A 17547-nucleotide genomic window follows, 5' to 3' on the forward strand; every position below is an offset into this window, starting at 1 on the left:
GTGTTAGAGTAAGGATAAAAAACCCTGATGATGGATCCCATTTGGGATTTGAAACGTTGGTGTAAAAATTCTCTTATTGTGGATTCTCCGGTCAAAGATTCAAAAAGCACAAACCACAGATCTCTGAAATCCAATATCTTATCCCTGTACGGAGGGGATACTTGGAGTGAAATCCTTGCACTCGAAAGTGTTAGAGTAAGGATAAAAAACCCTGATGATGGATCCCATTTGGGATTTGAAAAGTTGGTGTAAAAATTCTCTTACTTTGGATTCTCCGGTCAAAGATTTAAAAAGCACAAAACACAGATCTCTGAAATCCAATATCTTATCCCTGTACGGAGGGGATACTTGGAGTGAAATCCTTGCACTCGAAAGTGTTAGAGTAAGGATAAAAAACCCTGATGATGGATCCCATTTGGGATTTGAAACGTTGGTGTAAAAATTCTCTTACTGTGGATTCTCCGGTCAAAGATTCAAAAAGCACAAACCACAGATCTCTGAAATCCAATATCTTATCCCTGTACGGAGGGGATACTTGGAGTGAAATCCTTGCACTCGAAAGTGTTAGAGTAAGGATAAAAAACCCTGATGATGGATCCCATTTGGGATTTGAAACGTTGGTGTAAAAATTCTCTTACTGTGGATTCTCCGGTCAAAAATTCAAAAAGCTCAAACCACAGATCTCTGAAATCCAATATCTTATCCCTGTACGGAGGGGATACTTGGAGTGAAATCCTTGCACTCGAAAGTGTTAGAGTAAGGATAAAAAGAAGAGCTTACCCTGATGATGGATCCCATTTGGGATTCGAAACGTTGGTGTAAAAATTCCATTACTGTGGGTTCTCCGGTCAAAAATTCAAAAAGCTCAAACCACAGATATCTGAAATCCAATATCTTATCCTTGTACGGATGGGATACTTGGAGTGAAATCCTTGCACTCGAAAGTGTTAGAGTAAGGATAAAAAACCCTGATGATGGATCCCATTTGGGATTTGAAACGTTGGTGTAAAAATTCTCTTACTGTGGATTCTCCGGTCAAAGATTCAAAAAGCACAAACCACAGATCTCTGAAATCCAATATCTTATCCCTGTACGGAGGGGATACTTGGAGTGAAATCCTTGCACTCGAAAGTGTTAGAGTAAGGATAAAAAACCCTGATGATGGATCCCATTTGCGATTTGAAATGTTGGTGTAAAAACTCTCTTACTGTGGATTCTCCGGTCAAAGATTCAAAAAGCACAAACCACAGATCTCTGAAATCCAATATCTTATCCCTGTACGGAGGGGATACTTGGAGTGAAATCCTTGCACTCGAAAGTGTTAGAGTAAGGATAAAAAACCCTGATGATGGATCCCATTTGGGATTTGAAACGTTGGTGTAAAAATTCTCTTACTGTGGATTCTCCGGTCAAAGATTCAAAAAGCACAAACCACAGATCTCTGAAATCCAATATCTTATCCTTGTACGGAGGGGATACTTGGAGTGAAATCCTTGCACTCGAAAGTGTTAGAGTAAGGATAAAAAACCCTCATGATGGATCCCATTTGGGATTTGAAACGTTGGTGTAAAAATTCTCTTACTGTGGATTCTCCGGTCAAATATTCAAAAAGCACAAACCACAGATCTCTGAAATCCAATATCTTATCCCTGTACGAAGGGGATACTTGGAGTGAAATCCTTGCACTCGAAAGTGTTAGAGTAAGGATAAAAAACCCTGATGATGGATCCCATTTGGGATTTGAAACGTTGGTGTAAAAATTCTCTTACTGTGGATTCTCCAGTCAAAGATTCAAAAAGCACAAACCACAGATCTCTGAAATCCAATATCTTATCCCTGTACGGAGGGGATACTTGGAGTGAAATCCTTGCACTCGAAAGTGTTAGAGTAAGGATAAAAAACCCTGATGATGGATCCCATTTGGGATTTGAAACGTTGGTGTAAAAATTCTCTTACTGTGGATTCTCCGGTCAAAGATTCAAAAAGCACAAACCACAGATCTCTGAAATCCAATATCTTATCCCTGTATGGAGGGGATACTTGGAGTGAAATCCTTGCACTCGAAAGTGTTAGAGTAAGGATAAAAAACCCTGATGATGGATCCCATTTGGGATTTGAAACGTTGGTGTAAAAATTCTCTTATTGTGGATTCTCCGGTCAAAGATTCAAAAAGCACAAACCACAGATCTCTGAAATCCAATATCTTATCCCTGTACGGAGGGGATACTTGGAGTGAAATCCTTGCACTCAAAAGTGTTAGAGTAAGGATAAAAAACCCTGATGATGGATCCCATTTGGGATTTGAAACGTTGGTGTAAAAATTCTCTTATTGTGGATTCTCCGGTCAAAGATTCAAAAAGCACAAACCACAGATCTCTGAAATGCAATATCTTATCCCTGTACGGAGGGGATACTTGGAGTGAAATCCTTGCACTCGAAAGTGTTAGAGTAAGGATAAAAAACCCTGATGATGGATCCCATTTGGGATTTGAAAAGTTGGTGTAAAAATTCTCTTACTTTGGATTCTCCGGTCAAAGATTTAAAAAGCACAAAACACAGATCTCTGAAATCCAATATCTTATCCCTGTATGGAGGGGATACTTGGAGTGAAATCCTTGCACTCGAAAGTGTTAGAGTAAGGATAAAAAACCCTGATGATGGATCCCATTTGGGATTTGAAACGTTGGTGTAAAAATTCTCTTACTGTGGATTCTCCGGTCAAAGATTCAAAAAGCACAAACCACAGATCTCTGAAATCCAATATCTTATCCCTGTACGGAGGGGATACTTGGAGTGAAATCCTTGCACTCGAAAGTGTTAGAGTAAGGATAAAAAACCCTGATGATGGATCCCATTTGCGATTTGAAATGTTGGTGTAAAAATTCTCTTACTGTGGATTCTCCGGTCAAAGATTCAAAAAGCACAAACCACAGATCTCTGAAATCCAATATCTTATCCCTGTACGGAGGGGATACTTGGAGTGAAATCCTTGCACTCGAAAGTGTTAGAGTAAGGATAAAAAACCCTGATGATGGATCCCATTTGGGATTTGAAACGTTGGTGTAAAAATTCTCTTACTGTGGATTCTCCGGTCAAAGATTCAAAAAGCACAAACCACAGATCTCTGAAATCCAATATCTTATCCTTGTACGGAGGGGATACTTGGAGTGAAATCCTTGCACTCGAAAGTGTTAGAGTAAGGATAAAAAACCCTCATGATGGATCCCATTTGGGATTTGAAACGTTGGTGTAAAAATTCTCTTACTGTGGATTCTCCGGTCAAATATTCAAAAAGCACAAACCACAGATCTCTGAAATCCAATATCTTATCCCTGTACGAAGGGGATACTTGGAGTGAAATCCTTGCACTCGAAAGTGTTAGAGTAAGGATAAAAAACCCTGATGATGGATCCCATTTGGGATTTGAAACGTTGGTGTAAAAATTCTCTTACTGTGGATTCTCCAGTCAAAGATTCAAAAAGCACAAACCACAGATCTCTGAAATCCAATATCTTATCCCTGTACGGAGGGGATACTTGGAGTGAAATCCTTGCACTCGAAAGTGTTAGAGTAAGGATAAAAAACCCTGATGATGGATCCCATTTGGGATTTGAAACGTTGGTGTAAAAATTCTCTTACTGTGGATTCTCCGGTCAAAGATTCAAAAAGCACAAACCACAGATCTCTGAAATCCAATATCTTATCCCTGTATGGAGGGGATACTTGGAGTGAAATCCTTGCACTCAAAAGTGTTAGAGTAAGGATAAAAAACCCTGATGATGGATCCCATTTGGGATTTGAAACGTTGGTGTAAAAATTCTCTTATTGTGGATTCTCCGGTCAAAGATTCAAAAAGCACAAACCACAGATCTCTGAAATCCAATATCTTATCCCTGTACGGAGGGGATACTTGGAGTGAAATCCTTGCACTCAAAAGTGTTAGAGTAAGGATAAAAAACCCTGATGATGGATCCCATTTGGGATTTGAAACGTTGGTGTAAAAATTCTCTTATTGTGGATTCTCCGGTCAAAGATTCAAAAAGCACAAACCACAGATCTCTGAAATGCAATATCTTATCCCTGTACGGAGGGGATACTTGGAGTGAAATCCTTGCACTCGAAAGTGTTAGAGTAAGGATAAAAAACCCTGATGATGGATCCCATTTGGGATTTGAAAAGTTGGTGTAAAAATTCTCTTACTTTGGATTCTCCGGTCAAAGATCTAAAAAGCACAAAACACAGATCTCTGAAATCCAATATCTTATCCCTGTACGGAGGGGATACTTGGAGTGAAATCCTTGCACTCGAAAGTGTTAGAGTAAGGATAAAAAACCCTGATGATGGATCCCATTTGGGATTTGAAACGTTGGTGTAAAAATTCTCTTACTGTGGATTTTCCGGTCAAAGATTCAAAAAGCACAAACCACAGATCTCTGAAATCCAATATCTTATCCCTGTACGGAGGGGATACTTGGAGTGAAATCCTTGCACTCGAAAGTGTTAGAGTAAGGATAAAAAACCCTGATGATGGATCCCATTTGGGATTTGAAACGTTGGTATAAAAATTCTCTTACTGTGGATTCTCCGGTCAAAGATTCAAAAAGCACAAACCACAGATATCTGAAATCCAATATCTTATCCCTGTACGGATGGGATACTTGGAGTGAAATCCTTGCACTCGAAAGTGTTAGAGTAAGGATAAAAAACCCTGATGATGGATCCCATTTGGGATTTGAAACGTTGGTGTAAAAATTCTCTTACTGTGGATTCTCCGGTCAAAGATTGAAAAAGCACAAACCACAGATCTCTGAAATCCAATATCTTATCCCTGTACGGAGGGGATACTTGGAGTGAAATCCTTGCACTCGAAAGTGTTAGAGTAAGGATAAAAAACCCTGATGATGGATCCCATTTGGGATTTGAAACGTTGGTGTAAAAATTCTCTTACTGTGGATTCTCCGGTCAAAGATTCAAAAAGCACAAACCACAGATCTCTGAAATCCAATATCTTATCCCTGTACGGAGGGGATACTTGGAGTGAAATCCTTGCACTCGAAAGTGTTAGTGTAAGGATAAAAAACCCTGATGATGGATCCCATTTGGGATTTGAAACGTTGGTGTAAAAATTCTCTTACTGTGGATTCTCCGGTCAAAGATTCAAAAAGCACAAACCACAGATCTCTGAAATCCAATATTATTTTAATATTATAATTAAAAATTATATATATATATATATATATATATTAATTGAATTTAACTTTCACAATACATATCTAGATTTCACCATCTAACCTGTTGATAATTAGTTACAACCAAAATTCTCCTGTTCTGAAAATCAGTTGGTTAAGTTGTAACCATGATTGCGAACTATTCAGTTTCAGTCTGGATGCATAATAGCAATCAAAGCTCTGGAATGCCCTCTAACGATGGTCTCCATCCACCGCCGTTGTCTCTTCTTGTGGCACCATAATCTTCTTTAGCCACCTTCATCTGAAGCTGAAGCAACAGTTTTGATTTCTCTCCTATACGACGAATCGAAAGAAAGGCTTCCAGTTCTCATTTTGAGAGGACCATCTTAACCCTCATAGTACTGTTGCCATCCTGGCCACACTTAACTGAAAATTACTTTGGGTCATAAACTCTGTAGAGACCCTTCTGGATCCATGAGATAGCATACAGTTGGCCGCATTAATGAATGCTAAATACACATAGAATTCATCGGCAGGTCCGCGAATGACATCTCTAATAACCCAAGATTTCTAATAATTGGAGTTGAGATTTGTAAACATCCGCAACATAGACCAAGTTTTTCTTTATGGAAAAAACTAGAACTGTTCATAAATTTGGTCTGAAATCTTGAGTTATGCCACTCACTTTGTTTCTCATTCCAAATCGTGCTTAATTATTCATTACAATTTTCAAAGATTTGATCTGAAATCTTGGTCTACAATTTTGATGTCATCACGTTATAGTTTGAAATTATCTTTCATTTCAAAGTTCTTGATAAATTTTTCTCGCATGAATATTGTTCACTTTCTTATATAATTTTGTGATGTTTGCGAAGATAAAGGGTTGATTTGCCTATTTCATATAAGTTTAACATTTTTTGATCTTCATGTTGTTGTGAGTATGTGTATTTGCTAAAACGTTTTATAAAATGAATTTGAATATATATATATATATATATATATATATATATATATATATATATAATAACAAAATCATCTTATCAAGTGATGAAAAATAACAACTTATCATGCAATTACTATATTGACAAGATGATGGCTTGTCACACCTCCATCAACCATAATATTTAATTGCAACCTTCGTAACTACATTGGAAGTATTCGCTCTCTTGATATGCACCCATGTTAGTAACACATCCAACATCAGTATATAGCCTAATCTGCTTCATTAGAAAATCGAACGCAGAAAAGAATGGGTAGCCAAATCAGGATCTTTGTGCATATTGTTGTTTCATCGGAACTAGAAACATACGATGGCAATACACATAGAATTTAACATGGAACTTGTAACTAGTAATTGCATTACATGTTGCAAAGGAAACGTCATAAGGTGGTAACATAGGAAACAATAGAATAAAAGAAGAAAACTTCCCATAAAATTATCTAGATTTGTGTGAGTTGCAAACCATTAACCAGTGACCCCAAAAGCATACTCTATACATGGCAAAGGGAGTTTAAAAATTAAAATGTTATCATTCATGTTTATATTCTGAGTCCATTAAGAGATTTCACAATTAAGAGACTTCATAATAAGGGTGTAACACCTAAAATTCTAACTATTCAACATATATATATATATATATATATATATATATATATATTACGAATGGCGACTTATTATTAACGTTACCACAACATAATACATTAATACATTATAATGTAACATTGAATCACGGTACCATGCCAATAAAGGGCTCAGATTACAACTATTTGATTAATGTTATCATGCTCGTTATAATACCTAACCTGACAGGTTTGTACAAGATTGTATTACATGGTTGATTGCCAAGATCTCACATTGTGTTGTGTTGACCCTCCACGGCCTTATTTGGTCGGTCCATGCTTGGATGGTCACCAGGTGCCAGGACTCGCTCTTATCGTTAGCCATCTGTTGCTTGAAGTACAGTGCGGGAAAGGCGACGACTTCGATGCTTTGTCGAACTTCGAGGGTAAGCCCTTATGACTTGGTGCTTGTTTATCTTCTGAGCTCATTTTTCTGGGTATGGCTCTGGAGGCTGTGTTCTAGTATTTGTGATGAGGTTTCTCTGCAACCTGTCTTCTCCCATCTACTATTGCTATGTGAAGATCTTACCGGGCGTTCCTACTTGTGGACAGGCTTGCATTATGACTGCATACTGCCATTTCAAAATCATTTTCCCTTATAAGGGAAATCCTTATTCTGAGTTTGAACTTGAGGGTTTATCTTTGCTCTTTGTTCTAAGCTAAATCTTGCCTCACTCGTTTACACATTCTCGCATTGGTAGGGTATTAACGTTGGCTTGGTTTCTGCAGGTGTCACCTCCGCGATGGTGTCTGGAGCCTATGTCACAGAAAACCTCTGTTATGCTTGCTCTCCCTCAGGTAAGTAATGAGGGTTTATCTCTTGCCTTTTAGTGCAGGTCTAGATATGCAACTGTGTACCTTATTTTCCTTGGATTAATAGCTGTATGAAAACGTTTAACTGTCGCACTTATGGTGTAGGGTTTGTTCGATCCGAGGATGGGTGCTGTTACCAGATCCTTGCACAACCTAGTTTCTTCCAATGCCAAACCTCCGGGTATGCAGGATTTTGCTTGAATGTTGTTGGTCCTTCTTGCCCTGAATGAGTGTTTATTCTCTGAGTAGGGTTTTCCCTCGTTTTAGTTATTGTTCATGTTTTGAAAATTCATGCACACACATTATGTTGTTTCTTGGTTACGACTCCCTGGCCCACTTTCATTTGAGACATTTCGACATGTTGATGACTGTAATTTCTAGGTTCTCATTTTGTAAAGTATATTAGTGTGAATGAACTGATAGCATAACTATTTAACAATTATTCTTTTGATATAATGATTAATCTATTATGAAGAATTCTCCTAATCTTTCTATGAATAATTTTTCTATGTGAGTCTAGAACCTCGGTTCAATGCTTCAATTTGGTTATTCTACTTTCAGAACGTCATTCCTGGCGTCCTTCCCAGGTTTCCTTCTGAACAAATCTGAAATTTATTTAACTGTTTAAAGTCTTAATTTATATTTAAATAGAAGCCCTCTCTTTTGGGTTTTCAACATCTGCGTTACAGTTATTACATTTATGTATTTACCGTTTCAGAAGAAGGTTATGGTTGCTAATCTGTTTGAGTTTTCTCCATTTAACACTGAAGGTTCTGTTTCAACTGATTCAGGGTGAATATAGCCATGTATATATGTATATGTCTCTTCCATGACAAATGTGTGGATAATTTTATGCACATTCCATTCCTATGGTTATTGGTATGCCGAGTTGGTTTCACAAGTCAAATTTACCAATGATATAACCTATTTGGTTTGCTTGTCAATATTAATCCTGAATAAGTATGAATTATCATGTGTTTATCTTTTCCTTTCAAGTCATATATAGGAAGAAATATTCTATCTCACATCCGTTTGTTTTCATTCTTTTTGGTAATCACTTGACTACTATTTTCTTAATATACTATTGCATATTTGGGTTTGTTTGTCTTTTGAAAGACTCTATTCTAGGAATTGGATGCACAATCTGACCCTTGCCAAGATTCTTGAATCTAGGGAGACAAACTAATGCGTTCAAGAAGCATGGTACAAGTTTTGTACATTTAGCCTGCTCATACTGTAATATGTACATTCTCCTACAGCTTATTACTTGCACACCTAAATTAACTTACTTCTACTTTTTTACATTCTTTTTCTAATTGACATAGAATTAAAGAAAACACAAAATCCAATATCATAATATTTATTTCCTATTACATATTATGCCCAGATTAGCATTTAATTGAAACAATCAAAACATAATTAACCAATCGTATCTGCTGTTGCAATACTAAATTGCAATCAATTAACCTCTCCACCCTTCCAATGAGAAATTGGCAATCACATCCAAGTATTCAACCCCTAAGCTCCTCTTTTCGCAACAACCAGTTGTCTTTAATGTAGTAGTTTCTATTGCTTTGGCCTCAAGACCCCAGGTCCAACCAACAATGGTTTCTACTTCCTCCTGGGAAGTCTCTTAAAGATTTTTTCCCACTAAAGCCTCTTTTAGCTCAAGGAATTCCTTTCTTATCTTTTCCAGAAAAAGCGAGCCCCCTCCCTCCTTCTCCCTTCCCTTATGTAAGAGAAGAGCAGAGGAGGAGTAATTGTTTCTTTAACTAATAATTGATAATTGGTGACTCTTGGGTAAAAGAGAGTTATTGAGGTTTATTAGTAATTCTTTTTTAAAATTCCCATGGAACTGTATCACATCTTCCATAACTATTTATTTTATTAAATTAAACCACTGTTATTACTGAATCCATTTATTGTCTATTTCTCAAAAGTAAAAACAAGAGTTTGTTTTCTCACTGTAAAGTAAAAGTAACTTAAAGTCTTGGGGTGTCACATCTTCCCCCTCTTAGTGGAACACCATCCCTGGTGTTCATTCTTCCATATGTTCTCAGAATAATTCTGGATACGCCTCTTGCATGAAGTCTTTATCTTCCCAAGTGGCTTCCTCCAGGCTGAAGTGCTTCCATTGCAGTTTAACCTTGATGATAACTTGTTTATGTAATGTTACTTCTCTGTGATCGAGTATGCGCAGGGGTTCGACCAAGAATTCTCCTTCCGGTTTGACCTACCATAATATCACTATTATATAATTGACATGTACATAACCATTATATCCTTAAATAAGTAAATTTTGTGTTATATATATATATATATATATATATATATATATATATATATATATATGTACGTATGTATGTATGTATGTATGTATGTATGTATGTATGTATAGCATATATTATTTTACTTGGAGTTCTTGCCAATTTATGAAATGTTTGGGGTCATACACATTCTTCTTTAAAAGGGAAACATGGAATACATTATGGACCCGCATGTGGCTGGGTAGGGCTAGCTGGTAGGCCATTGGCCTGATTCTGTCCAAAATTTGGAATGGGCAATAGAACCGGGGGGCCAACTTAGCACACTCCCCCACCTCAATGTACTCCTCTTTGGCTTAATCCGTACATACACGTGATCTCCCACCTGAAATCCTCGGTAAGTTCTCTTTTTATCAGTATACTTTCTCTGCCTGTCTTGGGCAGCCTTCAAATTTTGTCGAACCTTTTTCACAGTTTTATCCATTTCCTCCAACGTATTTCGTCCTAATATCATTTCATTCTTCGGACTATTCCTGTTTGCCGGTATGGTACATTGCATTCTATAGAGTACTTCAAAATGACTCATTTTAAGTGACTCATGATAGCCATTGTTGTACGCGAATTCTACTAAATGTAGATACTCTTCCCATTTCCTAGGTTGCTACATCACATACATGTGCAACAGGTCCTCTACCACTTGATTCACTTGCTTGGTTTGCCCATTAGTCTGAGGGTGATACGCATTGTTGAAGTGGATCTGTGTACCTAACCTGGTAAACAATGCTTTCCCAAAAGTAGAGGTAAACTTAACATCCCTATCAGATATTATGAATTTCGGCATACCATGTAGCCTAAAAATTTCCTTCATGAATATATTGGCAATTTGAGCTGTTTGATATGTGGATTTGACAGGTATGAGATGAGCTGTCTTGCTCAATTTATCTACCACAACCATAATAGAATCATTCTGTTTTTTAGATCGCAGTAATCCCGTTATAAAATTTAAAGTTATAGTATCCCATTTCCATTCACGAATAGATAGCGGTTGTAGCAATCCAGTAGGGTGATGATGTTCTGCCTTGACTTGCTGACACTCTAGACATTTAGCTAAGTACTCGGCAATATCTTTTCTCATTCTAGGCCAGTAGCAGGCTTTCTTAATAGCCATCAAAAGATTTTGATAGCCCGGGTGAGTAGCATAGGGGCTTCTATAACATACTTTGCTTCAAGGACAATTGATTAGGTACGTAAATACAATTTCTGAACAAGAATAAGTTCTTAGAGTTAATACTATACTCCCTTTGCTTTGCAGAACCTTGTATATATTTTACTTTCTGCCATAGGTAGTTGTATTCAGGATCCTTCTCAGCTACCTCCTTTAGTTGGTCCACAAAATTAAGTTCAAATTCACTAAAATAAATTTCATAAATGTGGTGCAGCTTCCTACTTAACGCATCTACCACCCTATTTTCTTTTCCTTTCAAATGCTTGATTTAAAAATCAAATTCACTTAAGAATGCAGTCCATGGAGCTTGGTGCACGTTTAAGGCAGGCTATTGAAAGAAACTGGTTAGGCTACTATGGTTTTTTTTTAGCAGAAATCTTTTCCCCAATAAATAATGCCACCATACTTTCAAGGCGTGCACTACTACAGTTAGCTCCAAATCATAAGTTGAATATTTATGTTCATCTTCCTTGAGTTTACGGGATTCATAAGTGATAACCTTGTCATTCTGCATTAAAACGCCACCCACACCTTCTTTGCATGGTGCAAACTATAAAATCCTCTTCAGGATCTGCAATTTTTAATATCGGAGTTGTGGTGAGAAAATGCTTCAACTTATCAAAACATTCTTGATAGGCTTCTCACCATTTGAAAGTTGTTCCCTTCTTTTGTAAGGAAGTAATTGGGTAAGCAACCTTGGAAAATCCCCTTATAAATCTTCTATAATAACCTGCAAGGCCCATAAAAGAACATATGTCCGCCACATTGGCTGGAACAAGCCAATTCATAATGGTCTTCATTTTCTTCGGATCGACCGCTATACCTTAAGAGGATATAACGTGCGCTAGTTATTGGATTCGATCTTTATAGAAATCACACTTGCAGAATTTAGCAAAATGTTGATTTTCTCTTAAGGTTTGCAGTATTATGCGAAGGTGTTCTTTATGTTCTTCAATACTTCTGGAGTATATGAGCATGTCATCAATGAATATAAGGACAAATTTATCCAAATAAGAATGAAAAACTCCATTCATCATGCTCATGAAGGTTGATGGGGCATTAGTAAGCCCAAATGGCAAGACTACAAACTTGTAGTGGCCATAGTGGGTTCTAAAAGAAGTCTTGAAGATATCTTCATATTTAATTCAAATTTGGTGATATCGAGATCTTAAGTCAATCTTTGAAAATACCATTGCTCCTTTAACCTGATCAAAGAGGTCATTGATCCAGGGTAAGGGATACTTATTCTTTATGGTCAGCTTGTTTAGTTGTGAGAAATCTATGCACAATCGCAAAGTACCATCATTCTTTCTTACGAACAGAACTAGGGCTCCCCAAGGGGATACACTGGGTCAGATATACCCTTTATCCAGCAACTTTTGCAGCTATATTTTTAATTCAGTTAACTCAGGAAACACTCATTCTGTAGGGTGCCTTTGATAACGGTGTCAGTCCAAGGACTAATTCTATGGTAAATTCAAGGCTTCTCTTGGGTGGTAGTCTAGGAATATCTTCTAGAAACACATATTTAAATTCTTATATAACAGTTATTTCTTCTAAGGCTGACACTTTATCTTTGGAGTTTGTCAATCCCACTTGAACCGCATAGATTTGACAACCCTTATATCATGCTAGTTAGTGGGTTGTAACAGATCGCAACTTGAATTCTCTCTTAACTCCCTGAATCTCTATTCTAGTACCACCATTAGACAGAAAATCAATGGTCTTATCTTTACAGTTTACTAAGGCCCACTATCGCTCCAACTAGTCCATGCCTATCAAGACATCATAAGAACCTAATGGTAATATATTTAAATCTGTCCTAATTTGTTGTTCTGCTAATTTTATTTCACAACCCTCTACTTTTGCACAGACCCTTCTTTTTGCACCGGTAGCTAATTGAACCAACCAAAGGTTCTTAAATTTTGAACTTTTTAGATGGCATTCATCAACTATTTTGGCACTGACATAGCTTAAACTAGTGCCTGGATCTATTAAAATGGAAACAGGATGATCAGATTTTTTACCTTCAAGTTCCACCATTGAAGGTTTATAATCTGGTTGGCGATCTTCTAATGCTTCATTGATTCGAGGTATGTTTTGTGCCACATCACACACAGTAGAAGCTTCATGAATATTTGCAACAGATTCTGCTCTTCCTCTATGAGGACAATTCTTGTAGTAATGGGGTTCTCCGCAGCCCTAACACTGCAACAACAGTTGGGGAACCTGACTAGTTTCCAACTTACTTGATGCCTCGTTTTGTGTTATATTATTCTGAGGTCTATAATTCTATTGATTTCGATTAACAGGTCCATTTGGTACTTTGTGTCTTGGGAATCTGTTTCCCAAATTCTTCATGTTCTTATTATTTGTAATTTTGCTTGCCCCTTATTACTTAGCCAATTCTTATGCACTTCACCTTTCTGCCTCATTTGCTAGTAGTAGATCCGAGCTTTCCGGACTCGTTCATCCATCGTTTCTGGGTTATCAAATTCCAGTTTCTCTTTCATGAAGACAAGTAGGTTGTTGATAAAATGTTGGACTTTAGCCTTTTCTTCTCAGATATAAGGGAAATATCTTAATAGTGATGTGAATTTAGTTATAAATTCATCCATAGTTTGTTGTCCTAGTTTCAAGTCATGAAACTCTTTTTCTTTATCATCATAAAATTGCTCAGTCAGATATCTATCCTTAAAATGCTTTTGAAATTTCTCCCAGGTAACCTCTTGCTCATTAATTTCCTTAATTGTTTTAATTTCTTCCCACCATAGGGTGGCTTTACATTGTAACTGATAGATTGCTAGCCTTGCTCTAAAATTTTCATCATATTTGTATATTTGGAAATATTTATTCATCTTAATAAGCCAGGCCTCTGCCGCTTCTTCTGTTTCACCATTATAGTTTGGTGGTTTGATATTTTTGAATTCTCCCTAAAGTTCTGTCTTCTGTCTTTTTAATCCCTTTTTGCTAGAACCATTATTTAACTCTTCCTCATTACTAGTTTTTCCCCATTCTGATTCCTGATGTTGTTCTTACTGTCTGCGTGTTTCTGTTATGTTTTCTTCTCCTTGACTTCAGTCTGGATTCCTCTGATTCTATCTATCTGATAAAATTTTCATAATTTTCTCTTGTTCCAAACGTAGTCTTTCATTGTCCGCATGCAGGTTCTGCATTTCTGTCCTTAACTGCTGGACTGTTTCTAGTAAAGCAGCATTGGTGCCAACATTTGTTTCTCCCAATTGAACCCATAGTTTTGGGGTACGTCTAGTGCTCCTATGTGCATCAGAATTATTTTGTTATTTATAAAATCATTCAACCTCACCTCAGTGTAGCAACCTGAGGCTCTGATACCAATTATAACACCTAAAATTCTAACTACTCAACATATAATAAAAATTATATATATATATACAGACATGTATATATATATATATATATATATATATATACATGTCTATATATATATATATATATATATATATATATATATATATATATATATATATAACTTACAAATGGCGATTTATTATTAATGGTACCACAACATAATACATTAACACATTATAATGTACATTGAATCTTGTACCATGCCAATAAAGGGCTCAGATTACAACTATTTGATTAATGTTATCATACTCATTATAATACCTAACCTGATAGGTTTGTACAAGATTGTATTACATGGTTGATTTCCAGGATTTCACATCGTGTTGTGTTGACCCTCCACAACCTTATTCTGTGGTCCATGCTTGGATGGCTGCCAGCTATAGGGACTCGCTCTTATCGTTTGCCATCTGTTGCTCGAAGTACAGTGCGGGAATGGCGATGACTTCGATGCTTTGTTGAACTTCGAGGGTAAGCCCTTACGAGGCGCTTGTTTTTTTTATGAGCTAATTTTGTTGGGTATGTCTCTGGAAGCTGCGTTCTGGTCTCTGTGATGAGATTCCTCTACAATCCATCTTCTCCCATCTGCTATGCAATGTGAAGAGCTTGTCAAGCATTCCTACTTGTGGACAGGCTTGCATTTGGGCTACATACTGCCATTTTGAAATCATTTTCTCTTACTAGGTAAATCATTATTCTAAGTTTGAACTTGAGGGTTTATCTTCGCTCTTCGTTCTAAGCTAAATCTTGCATCACTAGTTTACACATTCTCACATTGGTAGGGTATTAACGTTGGCTTGGTTTATGCAAGTGTCGCCTTCGCGATGGTGTTTGGAGCCTATGTCACATAAACCTATGTCATGCCTCTGCTCCCTCGGGTAAGTAATGAGGGGTTATCTCTTGCCTTTTAGTGTAGGTCCAGATATGCAACTACGCACCTTGTTTTTCCTTGAATTAATAGATGTATGAAAACGTTTATCTACCACGCTTATGGTGTAGGGTTTGTTTGAGTGGAAGATGGGCACGGTTACCAGACCCTTGCACAACCTGGTTTCTTCCAATGCCAAACCTCCGGGTATGCATGCTTTTCCTTGAATGTTGCTAGTCCTTCTTGCCCTGAATGAGGGTTTCATTCTCTGAGTAGGGTTTTCCCTTGTTTCAGTTATTATTCATGTTTCGAAAAGTCAGGCGCATAGGTTATGTTGTTTCTTGGTTACAGCTCCTTGAGCCACATTCAATCGAGACATTTCAGCATGTTGATGTCTGTAATTTCTGGGTTCTCGTTTTGTAAACTATATCAGTGCAAATGAACTGATAGCATAACTATTTAACAATTATTCTTTTGATATAATGATTAATATATGATGAAGATTTCTCCTAATCTTTATGTGAATAATTTTGCTATGTGAGTCTGGAACCTCGGTTCAATGCTTCAATTTGGTTATTCTACTTTCAGAACATCGTTCTTGGCATCCTTCCCAGGTTGCCTTCTGAACAAATATAAAAGTTATTTAATTGTTTAAAGCCTTAATTTGTCTTTAAATAGAAGGCCATCTTTTAGGTTTTCTGCATCTGCGTTACAATTATTGCATTTATTTATTTAATGTTCTACAAGAGGGTTAAGGTTGCTAATCTGTTTGAATTTTCTCTGTTTAACTCTGAAGGTTTTGTTTCAACTTATTCAGGGTGAATATAGCCATCTATATATGTATATGTCTCTTCCATGTCTAATGTGTGTATAATTTTATGCGCATTCCGTTCATATGGTTATTGGTCTCCTGAGTTGGTTTCACAATTAAAGTCAAATTTACCAATCATATAACCTATCTGGTTTGCTTGTCAATATTAACCCTGAATAAGTGTGAATTATCATGTGTTTGTCTTTTCCTTTCAAGTCATATACAAGAAGAAATATTCGATCTCACATTCGTTAGTTTTCATTCTTTTCTGTAATCGCTCGACTACTTTTTTTTATATACTGTTGCATATTTGGGTTTGTTTTTCTTTTGAAAGACTATATTCTAGGAATTGGATGCACAGTCCGACCCTTGCCTAGATTCTTGAATATGGGCAAACAGACTAATGCATTCAGGAAGCATGGTATAGGTTCTGTACATTTATCCTACTCATACTGTAATATGTATATTCTCCTACAACTTATTCCCTGCACACATAAATTAACTTACTTCTACCTTTTACATTCTTTTTCTAACTGACACTGAATTAAAGAAAACACAAAATCCAATATCATAATATTTATTTCCTATTGCATATTATGGCTAGATTAGCATTTAATGAAAATAATCATAACATAATTAACCAATTTCACTTATCTTCATTTCCATACTAAATTATGATCAATGAACCTCTCCACCCTTTCAATGAGAACCTGGCAATCACGTCCAAGTATTCTCCCCCCAAGCTCCTCTTTTCCCAACAATCAGTTCTCTTTAATGTAGCAGTTTCTATTGCTTTGGCCTAAAGACTCTAGGTCTAGCCAGCTATTGTTTCTACTTCCTCCTGGGAAGTCTCTTCAAGATTTGTTCCCACTGAAACCTCTTTCAGCTCAAGGAATTTCTTTCTTATATTTTCCAAAAAAATCTAGCCCCCTCCCTCTTTCTCCCTTTCCTTATGTAAGAGAAGAGCAGAGGAGGGGTAGCTGTTTCTTTAACTAATAACTGATAACTGATAATTTTTGGGTAAAGAGTGTTACTGAGGTTCATTAGTAATTCTTTTTTTAAATTCCCATGGAACTGTATCATATCTGCCATAACTATTTATTTTATTTAATTAAACTACTGTTATTACTGAATCCATTTATTGTCCATATCTCAAAAGTAAAAACAAGATTTCATTTTCTCACTGTAAGGTAAAAACATGAAAGTAAAAGTAACTTAAAGTCATAGGGTGTCACAAAGAGAGTCACCTTTTAGAGGATCTGTAATGTTTGTGTCATCTAAAGCATAGAGATAGGAGTGTAATATTTACAACATATAAATTCTACATGAGTGGGATAAGAAGGAAAGTGTGTCTATACTAAGCTACTCTT

The sequence above is a fragment of the Pinus tabuliformis genome, chromosome J (assembly GCF_031772625.1).
Source record: "Pinus tabuliformis cultivar Carrire ecotype Pingquan chromosome J, CPIR1, whole genome shotgun sequence".
NCBI classification, from domain to species: domain Eukaryota; kingdom Viridiplantae; phylum Streptophyta; class Pinopsida; order Pinales; family Pinaceae; genus Pinus; species Pinus tabuliformis.